Source organism: Cervus canadensis, chromosome 15, assembly GCF_019320065.1.
Source record: "Cervus canadensis isolate Bull #8, Minnesota chromosome 15, ASM1932006v1, whole genome shotgun sequence".
Lineage (NCBI taxonomy): Eukaryota > Metazoa > Chordata > Mammalia > Artiodactyla > Cervidae > Cervus > Cervus canadensis.
In genome coordinates this window covers 42,827,796-42,849,303 of record NC_057400.1, presented here as the reverse complement: position 1 = coordinate 42,849,303, position 21,508 = coordinate 42,827,796, and the positions used below count along the sequence as shown (strand labels likewise).

The 21,508-nt window shown below is 35.1% G+C and overlaps 1 protein-coding gene and 1 non-coding gene across 4 annotated transcripts in view; both read left to right on the top strand.

The window, feature by feature from the left end:
* Window positions 1-21,508, top strand: part of KCNH7 (potassium voltage-gated channel subfamily H member 7) — a 498,724-nt gene that overhangs the window by 76,204 nt on the left and 401,012 nt on the right. The gene's annotated exons all lie outside the window — the stretch shown is intronic.
* On the top strand, window positions 270-376 carry LOC122454120. The gene has a single exon (XR_006273329.1). It is a non-coding gene; the product is annotated as a U6 spliceosomal RNA (small nuclear RNA).

Below are 21,508 nucleotides of genomic sequence, written 5' to 3'. Positions count from 1 at the left end.
GATTCTTCACCATCTGAGCCACCAGAGAAGGTGTAAACTATATAGCAATGTACAAATAGTTTTGAATACATTCTATTGATGTATTCTGATAGAAATACGCTGAAGATTAAATGTATGACATTTTTTAAAAAGTGTGAAATCAGATAAAAAGTTGCAAAAAATCTGAATTTCACTCTGAGACTTACTTCATTGATAGATAAGAATTTATACAATCATTTATAAACTGTTTATAGATTTGTAGAAATTTTATACATTTAAAATACCTTTCAGTGCTCGCTTCGGCAGCACATATACTGGAATTGGAACGATACAGAGAAGATTAGCATGGCCCCTGCGCAAGGATGACACGCAAATTCGTGAAGCGTTCCATATTTTTTTTAGAAAAAGAAAAAAAAAAAAACCTTTCATATTAAAGTTGATCATAATAGTTGCTATAGGGAACTCTAAATTGAATAAAAAATATACCTAAAACTATCACAAGGCAGTCAGAAATAAACAAGAATAAGAGTGACATAAAGTCAAATGTAAGTGCCAGAGGATGGGCCAAGGAGGTCTACCTTAATAGAAGGGTGAGAATTAAGAAAAACTTTATAAAGTGGCATTTGATCTCAAGAAGTTAGGACAGAGGATAAGCTGCACATGCAGGGGGGGCAGAGTAAACAAAGACTTGCAAAAAGCAGAGTTTTAAATCCATGAATTATGTTAGGAGATCATCAGAAATTTTATTTTACAATGAAAATAACAGTAACAGTTAACCTGGATTTTGATCCAGTAATGTCCTATGGGTCAGGTTAAGAAGTTTCAGTTGTATATTTGGAAGCCAGAAACTATCAAGTTACTTGAGGAAGACAGTAACGTGTTTGGGGAAAAGAGTTGATCTGCAATATGTTGGGGAACTTGGAGCTCTGGAGGCTCTCTGCAGTAGTTTGAGCAAATTCATGTTATTTCAACTAGAGTTGAATAGGAATGAAAATGAGAGCTCAAATCCATGAGACAGCTCCAGGTTGTAAAGGTATAAAACTTAATAGGCTTAATAACTTTCAAGCCTTGGGAACTGGAAAAAAGGTAATGCCTTTACTAGAAATATGGTAGAAGGAAGAGAAATTTGGAAAATGAAATGAGTTATTAAGATTTGGGTCCAACGCCTTTGAGATATTGAAAAGAACTTCAGTGATAAATTTGGAAAATCCAGGTCTGGAGTTTGAGAGAAAATTTGACTAAGTTTAGAGATTTTAATGTTGATGATAAAAAAGAATATAAGAAGATAAAAGGGAAATCAAAACATTTAAAGATAAAAAAATATTAAACACTGGTTCCTTTCTCTTAATAATATATGTTATTGTAACAGCATCCTATGATATTTGCAGTTTCTGCATGAATTTTTACGTCTTGTTTTAGTTGATTCTTTTAGAAATGTGTCCCAAAGGTGTTAACATCATTATTTTACAGTTTGTGAGACTTATGCTCAAAGAGATTAGATAATTCACCCCAAATTGAACAGTCCAAAGGCACAGAAATTGTAATACTTGCTTATTTTAGGACTCAGAATATCACCTTTAGTTAATTCTATATGGAAATAACTGAAGCTAATACAAAATCTTTGGGTTCAAAAATATTGTTAAATAAGTGAAATAAATGTGTATATTCATGAGATCTAATAATAATGCAGGACTTCTATATTTAATGAAATATTCTAAACATCTTTGCTGTTTCCTTCCAATATGAATCAATCAAAGTTTATTCATTCCGATTCAGTGCAGTATCAGGATAAAATGAGTTGTTTGCTGTGAAAATTCATAAGCAAATACACAGTCAAATTGACATGAACTGAGGCCTGAGATATAGCATGTGGGATACCTACCATTTGCAAATTAAACCAACCAAATATTTCATGGATTTTACTAAAATTCAAAGTTTAAAAGCACTTTGTTAGACAGAGTATGAGTAAATTTTAATTTAGAAACAAGAGCATCACTTTGATTTCTTATTGCACTTTTCCAAAATCCCAAAGGGTTAGAAAAAAGTAGTAAACCTATGTTCAATATCAATTTGCTTATAAGGACATCTGTGTCTTCTGCTTTGCTTATTTGCATCTTAATTTTTGTATTTACAAAATTTGACTACTCAACCGGCAGATGCCTTTTTTAATGCATTATTTTTAACCCATTGGGTTTCTACTTTATACCATGTACTTACGGATATATGTATATATATGTATAGTTTTACAGGTGGTTCAGTGGTAAAGAATTCACCTGCCAATGCAGGATACATGGGTTCGATCCTTGGGTCAGGAAGATCCCCTGGAGTAGGAAATGGCTACCCACTCCACTATTCTTACCTGGGAAATCCCATGGACAGAGGAGCTTGGCGGACTACAATTCATGGGGTCACAGAGTTGGACATCACTGAATGACTGAGTATACACACACATATATGTGTATGTGAGTATATACATATATGTATATATATAACTAGATATGTATATATGCATGTATATTTGTGTGTATAATATATATGTGTGTGTTTTTATATATGTTGTAAGGTACTTGTTTCTTAAAACTACATTTTTACACAGATAGGTGAATAGGGCATTTGCTTCTTAGAATGAAACCACATTTTTCTCTACCTTTCCCTTGGAGATGACCCATCTTTACTAGTAAGGCCTATAGAAGGCCTTAGTAGGCTGGTTTTAAGGGCAGTAGGTGTTCGCAACATTTATGAATATTCATTAATTTGTATTGAGCAGCAATTCAACTTTGTAAATGGTTGCTGCCAGAAAAAGCTCCAATTAGAGGAATTAATTAGGACTTGGAAAGGTGAGCAGGGATTTGTAAGCATTTGGAAGGAGTGCTGTTTCCTGTTGAGAAAAATACCTCCCAGAGAGCTTGAGCTACAGGTTGCCTGTAGACCAGGTAGAAAGATAATGGAGGGTTTCAAGTCCCAAGGGCACAGAAGAGGGGAGATCTGTTGCCCAAGTTAGCTCAAGGCATCTTGCAGATCACAGCACACCTAGGTCTTTGCTTGGTGGAATTTATCTTTTAAAAGATCTTGTTCCCAACATTCAAAACCCACGTTTAACCCCAGTATAAAGTTCAACTCATTTAAACAAGAATGATCTGATATGGAAACTATTTTCCATAGTCAGCGTGCTGCTTCTTTCCTCTGGGTTACCTCCATAATATCCCTGCCACCAGAAGCCCAAAGGAAGCAGCTGTTCTGAATATGTACAAACAAAAGAAGCTGTTACTATAGCAACCATAGAACTCTGTGGGAAAGCTCTCCTTTAATACTGGCCAATCGCTCCTCTCTTCACCCTCCCTCTTTTCCTTTCCTGCACCAGTGTAGACTGCCCTTGGACAAAAAACATGATTGGTGATTTGACTGCACCTGAGGGGGTGGAGCAGGGTGAATGAACACTTCACTTTGCATTTACACTTTGCAAGAGCTGGAAGACTTGCTCCTGGCCAAAGCTTATGAAAGGGCTGCAGAATTGATACTGGACCACCTGCTTGCTTGATTCCCTTGATTCTTCTTTATCCTTCTTAAAAATACTGCTGGTCTCTCACTTTCTACATTGATGAAACAATGTTGTCTCTTTCACTTCTGCTTTTTGTATCAGCTTTTCTCCCATGTCCATGTGCCTGGAGCCCACAAGCATGGCTGAATACCACCTGTAGACTGTTAATTCCACAGTTGCTACTGAAATGTATGAAAGATAAGGACAATTTTGTTTTCAGAGGTAAAGGAGTGGTGCTAGATACTCAAGGTTATCATTGTGTTTCTCCACATGGTTGAAAATGCAGACATATTTTATTAAGATTAACCTAGTTTCAGTAAACCTGTCTAAAGAAAATTTAAGTCATTTCACCTGTTTTAATGTTCCATAAAGTTTTATTTTGATTGATGTATCAAAAATATCTTTAATTTTATATCTCTTTTGGTAGTCAGCTTTCATTTCACTAATTGCTTGTACTTCCAAATTAGTTTTGAGATCAATAATTTAGCTACTTAAAATTGGTTTTTAAGTTAGTAATTTAAAACTGGGAACATATTTTGATATAGATATTATCTGCTAACTATCCTGCTAGCACAAATCATGGCTATCTTGCTAAGACCACTCTATTTATCCCTCATACCACTTAAATATTTTATCTTGGCAAGGAAATGTTGTGGGATATTAGTCTTCTTTAAAGTATAATGTGATTGTTTATAAAAAGACCTACTTTAACCCCACAACATCTTGAAGTACACTTTCTAACTTGGGGCTTAACTCTTAAAATTTGTTTACATGGAAAGTTAAAATATTGAATTTAAAAAGTAATGAAGAAGAAATAGTCTTATCGGTAATTAAATCATATTTTAAAGCTTTATATGTAAAACTATGAAGACAGGTCAATGAAACAAGATAAAAACTCAGATGATCCAGTTATTTGTGAGGTTTTAGTACATGATGAAAGGAGCTTTCCATGTCTGTGGGGAAAAAAAGATGAATTCATTAACAAATGATGTACACCATTTTAGTAATTATCTGAGGAAAAAATGAATGCACATCTTAAATCCTACATCATAATAAATTCCAAAATGGACAGTTGTTAAATGTAAACTGAAACTACAATCATAGTGGAAACTATGAGAAAAATAGGTTCAGAACATTGGAAAATCACTTCATCTATCAAACTGAAAAAAAAAAGCTTATATTTTTGTTCATATTAATGATAAAGGTTTGGGAGCCACATATTCTCCTCCATTGCTAGAAGGAATATAAATTGTATGAAGAACAATTCAGGTATGGCTTTTGAAATTTAAAGTATACATATCCTTTAACTCAGTAATTCACCTTCTAAAAGTGCATCATGCAGGTCCAGTTAGACACATCAAGAATTATAGAAGACATGGTTATTCATTGTACCAAATGATTGGGAATTCTGTTTATACTTCTGAATATGATATGGGTTAAAAATTATTTTACAGTCATGTGATAGAAAAAGAGGCAGCTATTAGTGAAAAAGAGAGATGAGGGGAGAGAGGAGAAACTTTTCATAAGCTCTTTATAAACTAATAGGAAACAATCTCAAAGATCAATTGTTAAAATTGTACAAAGCAAAATAAAGAACTTTGATGTGCTCACCTGAAACTTGCCCCTCAATTTTGAGGCATATCTGGTGTCAACCAAGTATCATTTAATATAGCTATGTGTTTAGTAGTAACTCAACAAATGTTCATTGACACCAAGGATCAGAAATAAACCCATATGCAGCCAACTTGACTGATTTATATCAGGCAGACCAAATGCTAAGTATCTGTTTAAACTTTTTAAGAGTTACTACAATATGCTCCATTTTTTTTTCTTTTACAGTTTCAAAATAGTTAACTTACTTTCTATTTTCCTTGGTATAGACAGCATAAAATGCAAGGTCTCAGTGATAAAATATTGACATGTACACACTACTGCTACATATAAAACAGATAACTAATAAGGACCTACTGTAGAGCCCAAGGAACTTTACTCAATACCTTAAACCTATATGAGAAATGAATCTATAAAGAGTGGTTCTGTGTATAACTGATTCAGTTTGCCGTATACCTGGAGCTAATACAACATTGTAAATCAACCATACTCCAATAAATATCTGTAAAAAAGCAAAACAGATTAGCAATATACGTAAGTCAAATCATTATACTATACACTTTACAAACTATACAGTGATGAGTGTCAATTATATCTCAATAAAATGGGGGAAATTTGCATAAATAAAAGACGTACAGTCATAAACATTTTTTTAAAATACTGTAGAATTGAAACCACAAGGTAGAATTCTCTGATCATTTGTTTTGTAAGTTTGGCTAACCTTTTTGATGGGAGCCTGCAGAAAATGCTCTGTTCTAAAGTCTCTTTGGGGCTTCCCTGGTGGGTCAGAGGTTAAAGCGTCTGCCTGCAATGTGGGAGACCTGGGTTCAATCCCTAGGTCGGGAAGATCCCCTGGTGAAGGAAATGGCAACCCACTCCAGTATTCTTGCCTGGAGAATCCCATGGACAGAGGAACCTGGTGGGTTATAGCCCATGAGGTCGTAAAGAGTTGGACACGACTGAGCGACTTCACTTCACTTCACTTCAAAGTCTCTTTGACAAGAGTTGCCGAAACGTGTTTGGACTAAGGAATTTCTAGAGTCCATAAATGTATCTCAGTCATCTGAGGGTTTTTTTTTTTATTTTAGTGATATCTTCCCTCATGTTTTATACAGATTTCAAGCATATGAAATTTAAAAAGTGATTGAATATTTTGTAGAGTTAAATAAGTTGTCTTGATTTAATGAAATGGCACTTTCAGAATTATTTACTGTTTTTAGAGATGGTTTACCTCAATCTGTTTTGGCAATCTCTATTCTAAGTTGTATTGTCAGTTAGTTAGTAATATTTATTGTTTTAAAAAAAATGTTTATATTCCAGTTTATATAGACCAAAAAAGAATTATTGTTATTTGAAAGCATAATATAAGCTTTATTCATTATTTCATATTCTTTTATACTGAATTTTCTAGTAAATAAATTTCTATGAGGGTAGAAGGGCTTTTTTTTTTATAAAATTGCATCCTAAATTTAATGTTTCCCTGAATTAATTTTTAAAGTAAATAAATAAATGAGGAAATATTTCTTAAAAAAATAGAATTACTAGATACAAGATCAACCTTAGTATATCATTATGTCATGACATATTTTTAGTGCTTTCTAGAAATAAGCCTATCTTTGGAAACTGTTTTCTTTAGATGAAATTCATGAGTTGAATTAAACAAGTAATATTTTTCAAAACAAAAATAATTCTGTATTATCATAAATGAGAAGAATAACAAAGCCAACTAAAATATATAAATAGGAGCCAAGCTTAAAATCAGGTCTGTATTGACTATACATTTTTGTTTCATTGTTGAAAAGCCTGTTGATTTTTTAATCAATTCTGAAATGTGGACTTATTAAAAAATATTTTGACAACAAAGAGGGGTTAGACAGATTTGGAAACTTAGTAAAAGGGATTTCATTTCCCTGCGTGAGACTTTTCTTTTACTAATAATCAGTACTTTCACATATACAAAATACTCTTTTTCTATTTGGATTTTTGTTTTGGATTTTAATTGTGCATATACTTCTGTTTCGTGTTAAGGTACATGCACAAAGTGTGAGTGACTTTGGCTGGTGCTAAAAGTGAACTTCCCCAGTTGATAAGGGGCATCAGTAGTTTCAAGCCTTATGCCCTTGTGTGTCACGTACACACACACACACACACACACACACACATATTCTTTTTTTTTCTAAGGAAACAGTGGGATAAGGGAAAGTAAACAAAATATAAAGATTTTTTTTAAATAGTCAAAGTGGAGGAAGGGAGGAAAACCATATGAAAAGCAGAGAATTTGTTATAAAAGAAAAAAATATGGAGAATTTTGTCATCATCATGAATTTCACTTATGTGAAATTTATTCACTTACTATGTATTCATTTTCATTATCTATTGGACCAACTCTATGAAAGACAGTACTATGATCACTCTTCACTTGTAGTAACCACATCCTCTGCTATACTCAATAAACATTTTTCTTATGCTTAAAAACACCAGTTGTTAGGAAAACAGTGTGGTGTCAACAAAGTAGGACCTGTCACCTCCAGCCTCTATCAAGAGGGCACTTGAGTACACAGTAAAGCACCTACCATATATAAGCCCTAAAGAATGAAAAAATTGGAAACTTATTAAGAAAAATTATGACAAAGTGAGGGTTAAGTTGTACATACTCAGCCTCTAGAATCTTAGGATTCATTCTTCAACACAGCATCAGAAGTAAACTGATTGGTATTTGAATATTTAGATAGATAACAAGATACATGTGTATGTAGTTGTTGGACTTGTAGACATATAGCAGGATTCAGGTATCACATATTAAAGTTTTGTTTTGTTTTAGATTCTTTTCCCATGTAGGCCATTGCAGAATATTGAGTAGAGTTCCCAGTGCTATAGAGCATGCCCTTACTAGTTATCTATTTTATATATAATAGTGTGTCTATGTCAATCCCGTTCATGTGTGTGTGCTCATGATCCGACCCTTTGTGACTCCATAGACTGTAGCTCACTAGGCTCCTCTGTCTATAGGATTTTCCAGGCAAGAATACTGGAGTGGGTTGCCATTTCCATCTTCAGGGCATCTTCCCAACCCAGGGATCAAACCCGCAACTCTTGCATCTACCTGCATTGTCAGGTGGGTTTTGTTGTTTTTTACCACTGGTGCCACACTTTTATCCCTTGCTGCCCCTCGCTCCCCTTATGCTCTGGTAACCATAAGTTTGCTTTGTACACCTGTAACTCTACTTCTGTTGACTCATTGGAAAAGACCCTGATGCTGGGAGGGACTGGGGGCAGGAGGAGAAGGGGGCGATGGAGGATGAGATGGCTGGATGGCATCACCAACTCGATGGGCATGAGTTTGAGTAAACTCCTGGAGTTGGTGATGGACAGGGAGGCCTGGCGTGCTGGGATTCATGGGGTCGCAGAGAGTTGGACACGACTGAGTGACTGAACTGAACTGAACTGAAAGGAATTTTGACATTTATATCTTCTATTAATTTTCCACTTCCTACACCTTGAATTAAGATCTGTTTAGGCTTTTTTCCTCCTCTTCTACCTGACCCTGAAGAGTAAATTTATTGCTGAATGTTGATATCAGTACCAGGCTAGTCTATTTTTTGCTAGCCTGTATTCTTTTCTTCCCTTTATATTTTTCCCTGGTAACATCAAACTAGATAAAGTCAGTGTAAATATTCTTGGCAGCATCGTGGCGTTTGAATTATTTTTTGAATTTCTATTTATGGTTCTGTTTGATGCTTATATAGTTATGTATGTCTAACAAAAATATAACAGCTTTTAAAAATTATGTTAGCTAGTCAAAATATGTTAACTAGGTTCATGATGCTTCATAACGTGCTAAAATGTTGTGGATTGGGGAAAATAAATTTAAAATTGAAACTGCATCTCCTTAGAGATATTAATGTTTACATTGGGTATATTCATTTAGTTTTTGAAAAATAATTCATAAATTGTTTTTTAGATATCTTTATCCAAGCCTACATTGTTTGTCCCCTGTAAGTTTGGTCCTAGCTGTTGTGCTCATAGTAATTTGTAGAGGGAGTGATTATTTATACCCAGGCATAATCCAAGTGGAATAATCAGTCTGTTTGACCATTTTTTAAAAAGCATTTATGTATTAGTTTACATTTTTAGCAGTTCCTGATGATAACTTAGAATACTTTTGATTGTTTATACTAGAATTTATTGACTTTATTGATGTTTAAATATTTGGGGAAGAACATATAATGTGCTGTTTAATTATAAAAGATTACAAAGGAAGGCAAATGGTGAAAAATATTCCCTTGGAAAGGATTTTATTCTTAATATCTGATATTTTCTTCTTAGTTTCTGATATAAAATATTACTGTTTTGTGGCTTAAATTTTTAGTCACACTAGCTGTAAAATCAAAGCATCACTGGTTCTTATATATGTTGATGCTTTTCTTTTATAAAATGAAACTTTCTGGTATACCATGTTGATTTTCCAGTTCCTGGCTTATAATTCTCTGACTTCTGTTTTGCATGAAGCCTTCAGGAATTTTATAGTCATGTAATATATTATTGAATAATATTCACCCACTTCTGATATGGAAAATATAGCAAATGAAAAGATAAGTATCTGGGAGGGAAGGCACTAGAAAGAAAAAAGGTTACAAACACTGTCTACTGGTATAAAATCTTTCCTTAAGGCAGAGATACTCCCTTATCCCCCAACACACACACACACCTAAGGCACCTTGATTATCCTCTCCTTGATTCACTGTGGTACTTGCCATATTTCCTGCACATCTCTCTGATAAAGACAAAGAAGCAAAATTACCTCCAGAGATTATTAGAGTAGTTGACACACGGTTGACATACAGTGAAGTCAAAGTCACTTGGTCATGTCTGACTCTTTGTGACCCCATGGACTGTACAGTCCATGGAATTCTCCAGGTCAGAATACTGGAAGGGGTAGCCTTTCCCTTCCCCAGGGGACCTTCCCAACCCAGGGATCGAACCCAGGTCTCCCGCATTGCAGGCAGATTCTTTACCAGCTAAACCACAAGGGAAGCCCAGTTGACACACAGTAGATCCTGAATAAACCTGTAGTAAATGAGGGAACCAGCAAGCACTAGTAGTATAAAACACTCCTGCTGCAAATGCTTTCCTTCAGGTTATTTTTTCCCCCGAGTGATTGACCTATCTCGGGCAAAATCGCCTGCCCTCTGATGTCCCTTGTCATTCATTTATTTTAACTGCTCCTTAATATCTCCTTTATTTCTCCTGCCTCATTAAGTTGAATGTTTATTCTCTGTTGAGACATAAAGCTCTGACTACTGTATTTCCTACCAATTTTGAAATTTTTCTGATTAAATATCAACATGGTGATAGAGACTAGAAAGGAGAGTACTGTATAACTTGCAGTGAGTAACTTGCAGTTTTAAATAATAAAATCAATAGTGTTGATTTTAGATGCTGTCTACAATGAACAAACTATATCTACTTGGCTAAATATAGATACAAGACTTTAAACTAGTGACCAGTTGAGTGTTTAAAAAGTGACTCAGAAATAAAATTTTTGGTGTTTATTGAGTACTCAGAATGCTGCTCAGTGAACTATGCTCACTGTCTTAAAGGAGTATATATTATCTTATAAAAACCGATTTGTATAATTCAGACAAAGTTATAGAAGTTTAAAGAAATGTGTCAATTGAAGAGGACTTGGGGATATGGTTCCTGAACTACATTTAGAAAGACAGATAAAAAATTGGACAGAAGAAAGAATTATAGTAGCAGTGATAGATCTTATCATCTTTATTCTATCCATCATATAATAAAATGCTTTCAAGGTGTCATTATAAATCTGTTATTTTAATAGCTTAATGTCCTTCTTTCCTCTCAGTCAAGTTGAAAAAACTGCTGAAATAATAGTTTCTTAAATGCATAGAATATATTGACTACTTATTCTGGATAAAACACAGATTAAAAATCATATCTCCCATGCTTAACTCTTTACAGTTTTCCTAGAATGTTCACATTAATTACATAATTTTGATCTCACAATTTTATGAAGTGGTCAGTCCAGGAGTTACTATATTTACTGTGGAAACAATGAGTGGGAGGCACAGAGATACTATGGCTAAAATCCAACTCTGGCAGCTCTGGTAAGCTTTCTTCAAATTCATAGAAAGGAGCCCAAACTTTCAAAAGGATGTAAAAACACACACACTTGGGACATCACAATAAATTCTGAATGAACTATATGTACAATAGGTTTAGTATTGAGAGGAAGTCTTTCAGTCTGTACCATGGAATGGGCTCTGTTGATTCCTCTGCTAATTAGATCAGAGTGAATCTAAAAGCCATGCCCTTCCACCTCACTCCTCCAAAAGGTATAACACTTCCCTGCATACACCTCCCAATTTACCCCTGCCCCCCATCCTCAGCTTCCTTCTTCAACAAGATCTTCATTAACTCGAGTAATTTGCTTGAGTTTACATGAGGTATTACAATGAGGACTCATTTACGTATATATTAATTCATGATATCTTTGAAAGAAATCATATACCGTATAGGGGAAAAGAACAAAGAACCTAGGAAGTGAGGAAAGTCTTATCCCTGGAAAGTAAAATGCCTAGATTGGGAAACCAGTGGGGGAGAGAGTAAGATCTAAAGAAGACAGAAGGATGCAGAAAGGACGGGGCCTTGCTGCCCTTGGAGGGGGGCAGAGAACCACTGGATCTGGCCTCCCAAAGCCTGTATCCATCACTAAGGAATGAACCTTTATGCTCCCTTTCCTTGGAATATCAGAAACCCTGCTCAAACTAGCTTACAGGGGGAAAAAATGAAATTTATTGAAAGAATTTGAGATTCTGTCAAAATGAAAGAATGTTTAAATAGGAGGAGGGGCAGAGGCTGGACAGCTGATATAGCCGTAACTCAGAAGCCATTGGAATCACAGGCTTAAATGCCACCAGACAGTCTTGTGTGATTCCTCTGTGATGTGTGTCATGTTCTCACTGGGTTTCATTCATCCTGCTGCCCGGAAAGGAATGTACTTTTGAAAGTGGCCAGATTGAGGTCAGACTGCCTGACCTCAAACACCAGACACTCATTTGTACTAAGACTTGGGTAACAACTCTAATCTATAGTTTCCTCACCTATAAAATGTGGTGACTAATGTAGGGTTGTTCAGATGAGTTGCTCAGTCCTGTCCGACTCTTTGCGACCCCATGGACTGCAGCACGCCAGCCCTCCCTGTGTGTCACCAACTCCCAGAGTTTACTCAGACTCATGTCCATTGAATAGGTGGTGCCATCCAACCATCTCATCCTCTGTCATCCCCTTCTCCTCCCACCTTCAACCTTTCCCAGCATCAGGGTCTTTTCCAATGAGTCAGTTCTTTGCATCAGTTGGCCAAAGTATTGGAGTTTCAGCTTCAGCATCAGTCCTTCCAATGAATATTCAGGACTGATTTTCTTTAGGATGGACTGGTTGGACCTCCTTGCAGTCCAAGGGACTCTCAAGAATCTTCTCCAACACCACAGTTCAAAAGCATCAATTCTTGGGCACTCAGCTTTCTTTATAGTTCAACTCTCACGTCCATACATGACTACTGGAAGAAACATAGCTTTTACTAGATGGGTTTTGTTGGCAAAGTAATGTCTCTGCTTTTTAATATGCTGTCTGGGTTGGTCAGCTTTTCTTCCAAGGAACAAGCATCTTTTAATTTCATGGCTACAGTTACCATCTGCAGTGATTTTGGAGCCCTTCCCCCCCCAAAAAAAATAAAGTCTCTCACCCCATGAATAGTATGAACAGTATGAAAAGGGTTGTTGTAAAACATTTTAAATGTTCAGTAGAGTGTTTAAACCCAACAAGTATCAACTGTTTTTGTTATTCTTGAAGCTGATGTTTTTTTCTTTGGGAACTCACTTCTCACAGTGCTGTGGCCTGAGAGAGACAATCTCTTTTCTAGGTTCTGGATTGAAAACAGCTTGAGAAAGTCACCAGTTAGTCATATGTTCAGGCTGTAAGGATATAGGGACTTTGGGACTAACCAAGTTTGAATTCAGAAGAGGAGGAATATTTCTAGAAAAGAGATGGGAGTGATGCTGAGCTGATCAATAAATTAATTCTCACCTCAGATCAATATTAACAATATCTATCCTAAATCTATACAAAATTTCCCTTCAACTAAACTTGCTTGAGTAGGTCTCTAAATGAATCCCTGGTATAGATATTGATGTAAATATAGATATAAAAATAAATGAAGACAAAAGAAAAAAAAAAAGTAAATGACAGATAGAGACATCAATTTAATAAATATTTCATGTCAAAAGATTGTTTTCATTGAAAGAAAATAACTATTTTTGTTATAATGTATCAATCTGATTCTTGTATAGAGAACTTTTAGAATGCATTGAAAATCACTAATTAGAAACTTAGAAATCTCTGCCAAGCAACTAGAATAACATCTAAATCATCTAAATAATACTCAGCTGATGTTCTACGTGTAAATAATGTATTGTTCATAACTGAAAGAATAATACTGTGTACTGATCTTTCTAAGAAAGTGTTATTGCATGCATGTCCAAAGACATTTTAAGTGTGCTGTACAAAAAAATACCATATTTATGCATTCAATAAAGTATACACTTAAAAAGGAAATCCTTGTTAAGCAAATGCTGCAATGAAACAAATGCAATGAAATAAAATGTTGAAGCTGAGCTTATTTGTATGCATACCAGACACTTAACATTTCTGGTATAATTAGCTTTTAAAGACAAGTGGTTCACTACTTTTGATCACATTAAGAATGCTAGTATATGTATGATCAGAAGAAACCATTTAAGGAACCAAAGGAAGTTTCTTAAATTAATATCACTTAGTCCCAATGCAAAATTTATACTCTTTTTCAATTTTAAAGGTAACAAGTGATTGTACCTTTCTAACCTGTGTGTCACTGGCTTTAAGGGGATGCAGAATTATCACAAATTCATTTGAGGAATGAGTATTATCTGAAGATTGAATAAAATGTCTTGCATACATGTGTATTCTTTCTAAAATAAGGAGCAATTGTTGACTGATAAAATATAAATTAATTGCTGAATAATTATTTTGTAGTATCTCTCTAGTGTGTGTGTGTGTGTATATATATATATATATACACACATATATATACATATATATACACATATACATATATATATATAAAACAAAGTATTATTTGTGAGCCTGAGACATTTTAAAAATTATGTAAAGTTATTCTTAAATTGGAGTAAGGTTTGAAACTCCTGCTTTAGAATCTCACTGAAATGTGTCATATTTCTAAACTGTTGAAAATAAATAAATGTCTGTCTAACATAATAAATGATATTAGTTTATAGCATTAAGAAATTATCTGCTGCCTGCCAAAGTTAATATTGTGAAAATATGAGAACTCTTTCCACTTAAGCTGTTTGATTTTTTTCCTATTTTCAGTAAACATGGTGCACACAAAGCAACACATTGATTCTTCAGGTCTTTGTATCTTTTGAATGGTTTACTAGTGGAGCACACTGATGCCTAATTCGGTAATCTTAGTAGCAAAGATGAGAACAGGTAATGGAAACAAATACTGGTTATCATCTGGAAAGTACATACTGATATGTTTGTAACAGGCTTAAATTATTTCCAGTCTCTGGTTTTAAGAATTCTAAGTTGTTTTCTCTGCTTTTTTTTCTTTTCTTATCCCTCTTTCCCCCTCTTCCCTTCTTCCTTTGCCCCTTCTCTCTCTCTCCTTTTCTTCCTTTCTTTCTTATGTTTGGTCCTTAATCTAGTCAAACCTGGCTTGCGATTTCATTTCAGCCCATGCATGTGAAAGAGCAGTCATTTTAATTCACTCTCCTCTTCTTTGTTGTAGAGATCCTAGGGTTTACATAGGCTGAGAAAATGGGTTGAGAAGCTGTGACTGGTTGATGTATTATGGTCACCACTGAAGATGTACCTTGACTTAGCCTGGGGATCTGCTTAAAAGATGGCATTTCTACTGTCAACTTGACACTCTCAGTGCCACACCAGGCAGTTCTCCCCAGGTTCTAACAACATTCATGCAACACAAGGGATGCCCCACTTCCTAAGATGTGCGGCTGAGGCTCGGTTGCTGGTCTTCACCATTACAGAAAAGACACTATTTCAGTTCTCTGTCTCGGGAAACTTCCCTTTCTGTTCCCAAGGCTCTAGTCAGTCACTTCCTTATATAGGCAAAAACAGTTGAATAATGCCTTCAAAGAGCTACATTTTCAAAAACAAAGAACTGTTGTTCCTGGAGGTAAAAGATGCTCAGATCCAATCCTTTTGTACATATCTGGGAAAGTGGGAAAATGCCTGTCCTTCTCTCTTGAAGAGACAAAAATTTCTTAGATCATTCAACAAGGACTTTTTTTGAATCAGTCTGCTACACAATATTTGAATATTCATCATGTCATCCTTTGCTTCCTTAAATATTTATCTATTTTTCCTTTGTATTTTTTTGGCCTCAAAATGGATTCATAAGGTACCCCTGTATTTCCTCCTGGGCATACCAAATCAAGAGAGTTCAAAGTTTAGCTGAAAGACAATAGAGTTATTGTTGCTTGCTTGCTTTCAGTTTTTGTTGAAAATCCTGTAAATTGACTCATGTTTAAGCATATAGGATGAGTCTAAAGGGGGCTTCAATGGTAAAGCCTTTAGTGTAGAAAACGTTCCTTCTAAATGTAATGCTTTATCAGTCACTTGCATATATTTTGGTGTCTAAAGGATTAACACAGCTATAGAAATATTATTTTTAGAGCAACTAAAATTAAGTTACTACCTAAAGCTAAGAAGTTTTCTAATAGCTTTTGGCTTGCTGGTTACATCAAAAGTAATTTTTTTTTTTTCAGTTTGCTAAGGGCTTCCCAGGTGACGCTAGTGGGAAAGAATCCACCTGCAATGCAGGAGACACAGGAGATGTGGGTTCAATCCCTGGGTCGAGAAGATCCCCTGGAGGAGGGCATGGCAACCTACTCCAATATTCTTGCCTGGAGAATCTGATGGACAGAGGAGCCTGGTGGGCTACAGTCCATGGGGTCACAAAGAGTCAGACACGACTAAAGCGACTTATCATGCATGAACAATATATCCTCTAATACCAATATAACCTTGATGCTCATACTAGATCCTGCTCAGTCTTTAATGTCTATTCATGAGCTCGCACAGGGAAAGAAATGTGGTCTTGATCAGATTACTGATAAAATGATATGGCTTTATTGTTAAAATTTAAATCTAGCACAAAATTGCCTGATTTTCCCGACTTTCTCTTATCTCAAGGTATATGTCCCACATTTCCTAGAACAAACCATGAAACATCCATTTGTTTATTCAACAAATATTTACTCAGGTCTTACTATGTTCACTTCACTTACTATGTTTCAGGCACAATGGGTCTCATGGAAATAAGAGACAAAGGATAGATTTTTGTCTCTTTTCTCTCAGTGTTAGCAGACAAGAAATTTACACATATCCTTTCTCCTTGTAGTCTTTCTCATTGTAGTGACTCAAGCTTTGGTTCTGACCGAGTATGGTGAACTCCCTGAGATAAGGACATCTTGATAGTGTGTAGTACTAACTCATGTGGACTGAATGGCTGAGTCCTTGAAAACATAGCACTCAATGGCAGTGTGTCTGATATGTGTGCAAAATAATTGGAGAAATTGTGTCACTTGACAATTGTCCCAACAAACAGTCTTCAGCTGCTATTTACACTAGAGATAGATTCCCTCCTTACCATCTTTTAGAAATCTAAGGTCTGATTCCAGAACACGGGGTGGTGGGGGATGCAGGGGAGGGGATGCAATCCTTTCACCTCAGTCTTTGTTAAAAGTGACAGTGAAAGTTGCCCAGTTATGTCCGACTCTTTGTGACCCCATGGACTCTAGAGTCCGTGGAATTCTCCAGGCCAGAATATTGGACTGGGTAGCCATTCCCTTCTCCAGGGGATCTTCCTGATCCAGGGATCGGACGTGGGTCTCCCACATTGCAGGCAGAAATACTTTAACAGCTGAGCCACCAGGGAAGATTAAAAATACTAAAATGGGCAGCCTATCCCTTCTCCAGTAGATCTTCCCAACTCAGGAATGGCACTGGGATCTCCTGCATTGCAGTCAGAATCTTTACCAGCTGAGCTATCTCTGTAGCATGTTTGTTAGCTCAGAAGTAATCTGTGCACTGCAGTCCCTTTATTTAGAAATTCTGGTAACTTCGATAACTTTGTGGTTAAAACCTGCTAGAAATACACATTTTGGTGGAGAAAGGCAGCTAACTCTTTAGACGTTTTAGAAAGATTTTATTTTGTATTTCTCACTAGATTTAAATTCTAGCAATAAAGCTATACCATTTCATCAGTAGTCTGATCAAGACTGCACTTTTGGAAAGGCAAAAATGCATTAAATAGACTAATTGGGGAACCTGAAGGGTATTCATTAAAATCAGCTGCCTTTTCAATACATGTTGAGAGATTTTTCTGGGAGCCTTTCTTTCAAATGATACTATTTCAATCATGCCTAACATTTAAATCTCTAAACACTGATATTCCCATTTTAATTTTAGCTGGCACCAGAAGGAAATGGTAAAACAGCAGATGATTACCTCGGTAATTTATTCCACATTTTCTAACAGCTTTACGGTTTCAAATAAAAAATAATAATCTAAAAATGAAAAATACAGAACTAAAATGAAACATAGAAAATATTCTTAAACTAAGAGATTTTTCCCCCCTCATGTGCTCCCAAATGGTGAAAAATAAATTCCACAGTGAAATGTAAACAGGACCTAATTTTACCACTGGTTTTGTTTTGATGACTAACTTGGATTTTTCTTAAAAGTAGTATAGATTCAAGCCTGATTAATTTAAATTTTAGGATTATTTAGCCAAAGGATTAGCTGGTATTTTTTAAATTTGCATTTCTATGATCAAATCCCATTTTAGAAACACCCTATATACAAATTGTTCTTTAAAACAAGTCCTCTAAATATTTTGATTTAGTTAAGAGTTCTAATTGAAAGGAACAGAGATGAGATTTTTCCTCAGATGTGATAGAAAAAAGCCTGAAGTGGAACAAGCACTTCAGCAACAAGCACTTATTGAGAGTCTAATATATACAGGATTTGTCCTAGGCTCTGGGTGCAGCAATGAACAAATGGGCTAGGTATTTGTTCTCACATCATTTACATTCAAACCTATCTTACTCCAGTTGGAACTTTGGCAAGTCTTTCTACCACTTGTGGCTGTTCTTGTAAATAAAACTAGTGTCCCATTAAGTTTATATTCTTGAAATTTTGATTTATTTTGAAAGGAAGATATACAAAATTCCATCAGTCTTTTGAAGTCTGCTGAATAATCAAACTAATATTTCTTTTAATGTGTGTTTTAGAACTCATTTATGATGATGAATTTATGAAAACTCAGAATTATTTCAGTTAATATAATTAGACTAGGACATGGGCCTTAAGATAAAGTGTGAAACATTAAATTTAAAAATATCACTTGCTTCTCTTGACTACTTCTCTTAACTTTGAATTAATATTAAGGTTAATGTAAATAGGTTACTATTAAGATTGCAATTTACTTTGCAACAATAAGGCAGTTGTAAATATGACTATTCTGGTTGTAGTACACTCTACCTTCAGATTTCTTTAAAATTGTCATTTAGATTTGCCTCATAATTAGTGTTTCATGTCATAACATAAATAGTGTGGTAAAGATTTTCTTAAGTCAATAATGAAATGATAATATGTTTGGATGTGTCTGCAAGCAGATTGAAATTTTTGTCATTACATCTTAAGGTAGAGATATTGTATCTCTTTCATGTGTTTTGCTGGAAGCTGTTCACTCTGATCATCTCAAGATTCAAATCTCCACTCACACAGTATCACGCTAGGATTCTAACTAAATACTCCTGTGAAAAACTATATTAAATTACATTAAATAAAGCAGATTGATAGAATTGGGGAACTTTATTATGTAATAAACATGTATTTAAGCATCAACTGTGTAGGAAATATCCATCAACTATATAGGAAATATCCTTTGTTCAAAAGAAAATTGATTTTTTTTTGTTGAGTATAATTTTTGTTGCTATTTTTCTGTAGAAAAAAATGACAGAATGCTAGACAGAGATAAACAGGAAGAATGTTGCAAAGTATGAAACTTCTTTCTGTTCAGACAGGTATGTGGCAGTCATTAGGTGGAGAGTGGTGTAGGTTTCTCACTCAATGGGGACCTTGGTGGCCAGGTAATTCACATATTTAATTTGGGTCAATATGAGGTCCTTGCAGAGTGATTCCTATTCTTTGTACTTTACCAAAGCTGTGCTCAAAAGTTCCCAAAATTTTGCTCTATGTTGAATCCAATGGCTTCTTCATAGCTTCTTTTTTTTTTTTTTTTTGTCTTCACATTTTATTCATTTGTGTTGGAAGGGATTGTATTCTCTGGGCTTTCACTCTTCTCAATATCTTCTTTTCCAGCTGCTCTTCCTCTAACTATCTCTTAAGTCTCCCTCTAATCTTAAAAATAAATTTCCCAAGATTCTGCCCTTAGACTTAACTCTTCTGGTCTCATTATTTCAGTAATTACACCTGTTATAGAATTTATAAATTTACAGACCCAGTCCTGATTTCTTGGACATCTCTAAATGGAAACCTTATCCACACCTCAACCTCTCAGTGATTAAAATGCACTGTTTTATTTTTTATCATTTTCTTCTCAACATTTTTCTTATCCATCTGTTAATTTCACCTCTGCTAGTAATCTTGATCCTTTAATACTTTCCTTACCTTCCTTACCCCTCCTTATGAATTCACTTAAATGGTTTTAGAATATGTATTATAATATGTAAATATATGTTTCTTAATAATTTGTTAAGTTAGATCAAAGATGATGAGTATGAATAGTTGTTTGAGCTATTTACAACATTGTAGTTGATATGAAACTATCTTTACTTTCTATTGATAACAAAGTTGAAGAATTTTTAATGGTGTTGTGGTCAAATTTTCCCCTCCATGGGCTACCTGAATCACAGGTAAAAATCCTTTGTCTCGGAACTTCAAAGTATGATCCTGCTTGAACACAGAGAAATTAGGCAGGTGATTTCTGCTTAATTATTCTAACCTGATGTTTTCAGCTGAAAAGTGGCTTGTTAAAAAGTTGAGAAGGAAACCATTAAACAAACATAAGGAGGACTTTAGATGATTTGTTTTTTGAAAGATGGGAAGCAAACATTTATGAACAAGTGTTATCTTCTTCTGGAAATCTGTCTCTGTGTTCTCCATGGTCCTGGATAGTTACATTGTTTGGTGTCCTTAGAGAGGTTTTTGATTTTGTTGTAGCATTAAAATATTATTAGTTACTGCTGGAAATGCAGTTGGTTATATAAGAACTTTCTTTTTAATAATTTTGAGAAAATGTTTTATTGTAATGGATTATTTTATGACTGGTCTCCATCTTGGGTAAATCAGTTACCTAGAACAAATTTTTATTGACTTACACTGTAGAAAAGCATCACTGACTCAATGAAATGAGTTTGAGCAATTCTGGGAGGTGGTGAAGGACAGGGAAGCCTGGTGTGCTGCTGTCCATGGAGTCACAAAGCGTTGAACACAACTGAGCGACTGAACAACTATAGAAAGGGCTTCCCAGAGGGCTCAGTGGGAAACCTGCCAATGCAGGAGACACACGGGATGCAGGTTTGATCCCTGGGTTGGGAAAATCCCCTGGAGGAGGATATGGCAACCCACTCCAGTATTCTTGCCTGGGAAATCCCATGGACAGAGGAGTCTGGCAGGCTGCAGTCCATGGAGTCGTAAGGAGTTGGACACAGTTGAGCACACGTAGAGGCGTGCACTGTAGAAAATGGGCAAGAAGGAAACAAGAAAAGCTAATGTGGGATTTAATATAAACAGGAAAACCTAAATTGCTTTTCTAATTTATTTTGCTTATCTCTTTTATATATCATTCTTGTAGAACATTAAATGACAATATAATACTTTGGTGAAAAGTAGTTTATCTGTATAAAGAGTATCATGAATTTCCATTTCCATTTTAATTCATTTTTTTGGAAACTATGTATGCTTCCCTCTTAAAAGTATGGTTAAATATAATGTTGCACAGGATAAGAAATTCAAGACTTTCAGAATCAGAAGGGCCAGAGTGTCACACCAGTGGATACTGTTCTGAGACCTTAATATTCTGGTAGTAGAAGAATCTTGGGGGCAGAGTCATGTGATCAGGAAATAACTGGTTGTTGATGTTGTTGTTGTCTTGATTTTTAAGTTGTTTTAATTGGCCTTGAAGTTGAATATAAGTGAATTAGGTTCTTCAAAGGAAAGGAAAACACTAAACCAGTTAAAATTTTTAAT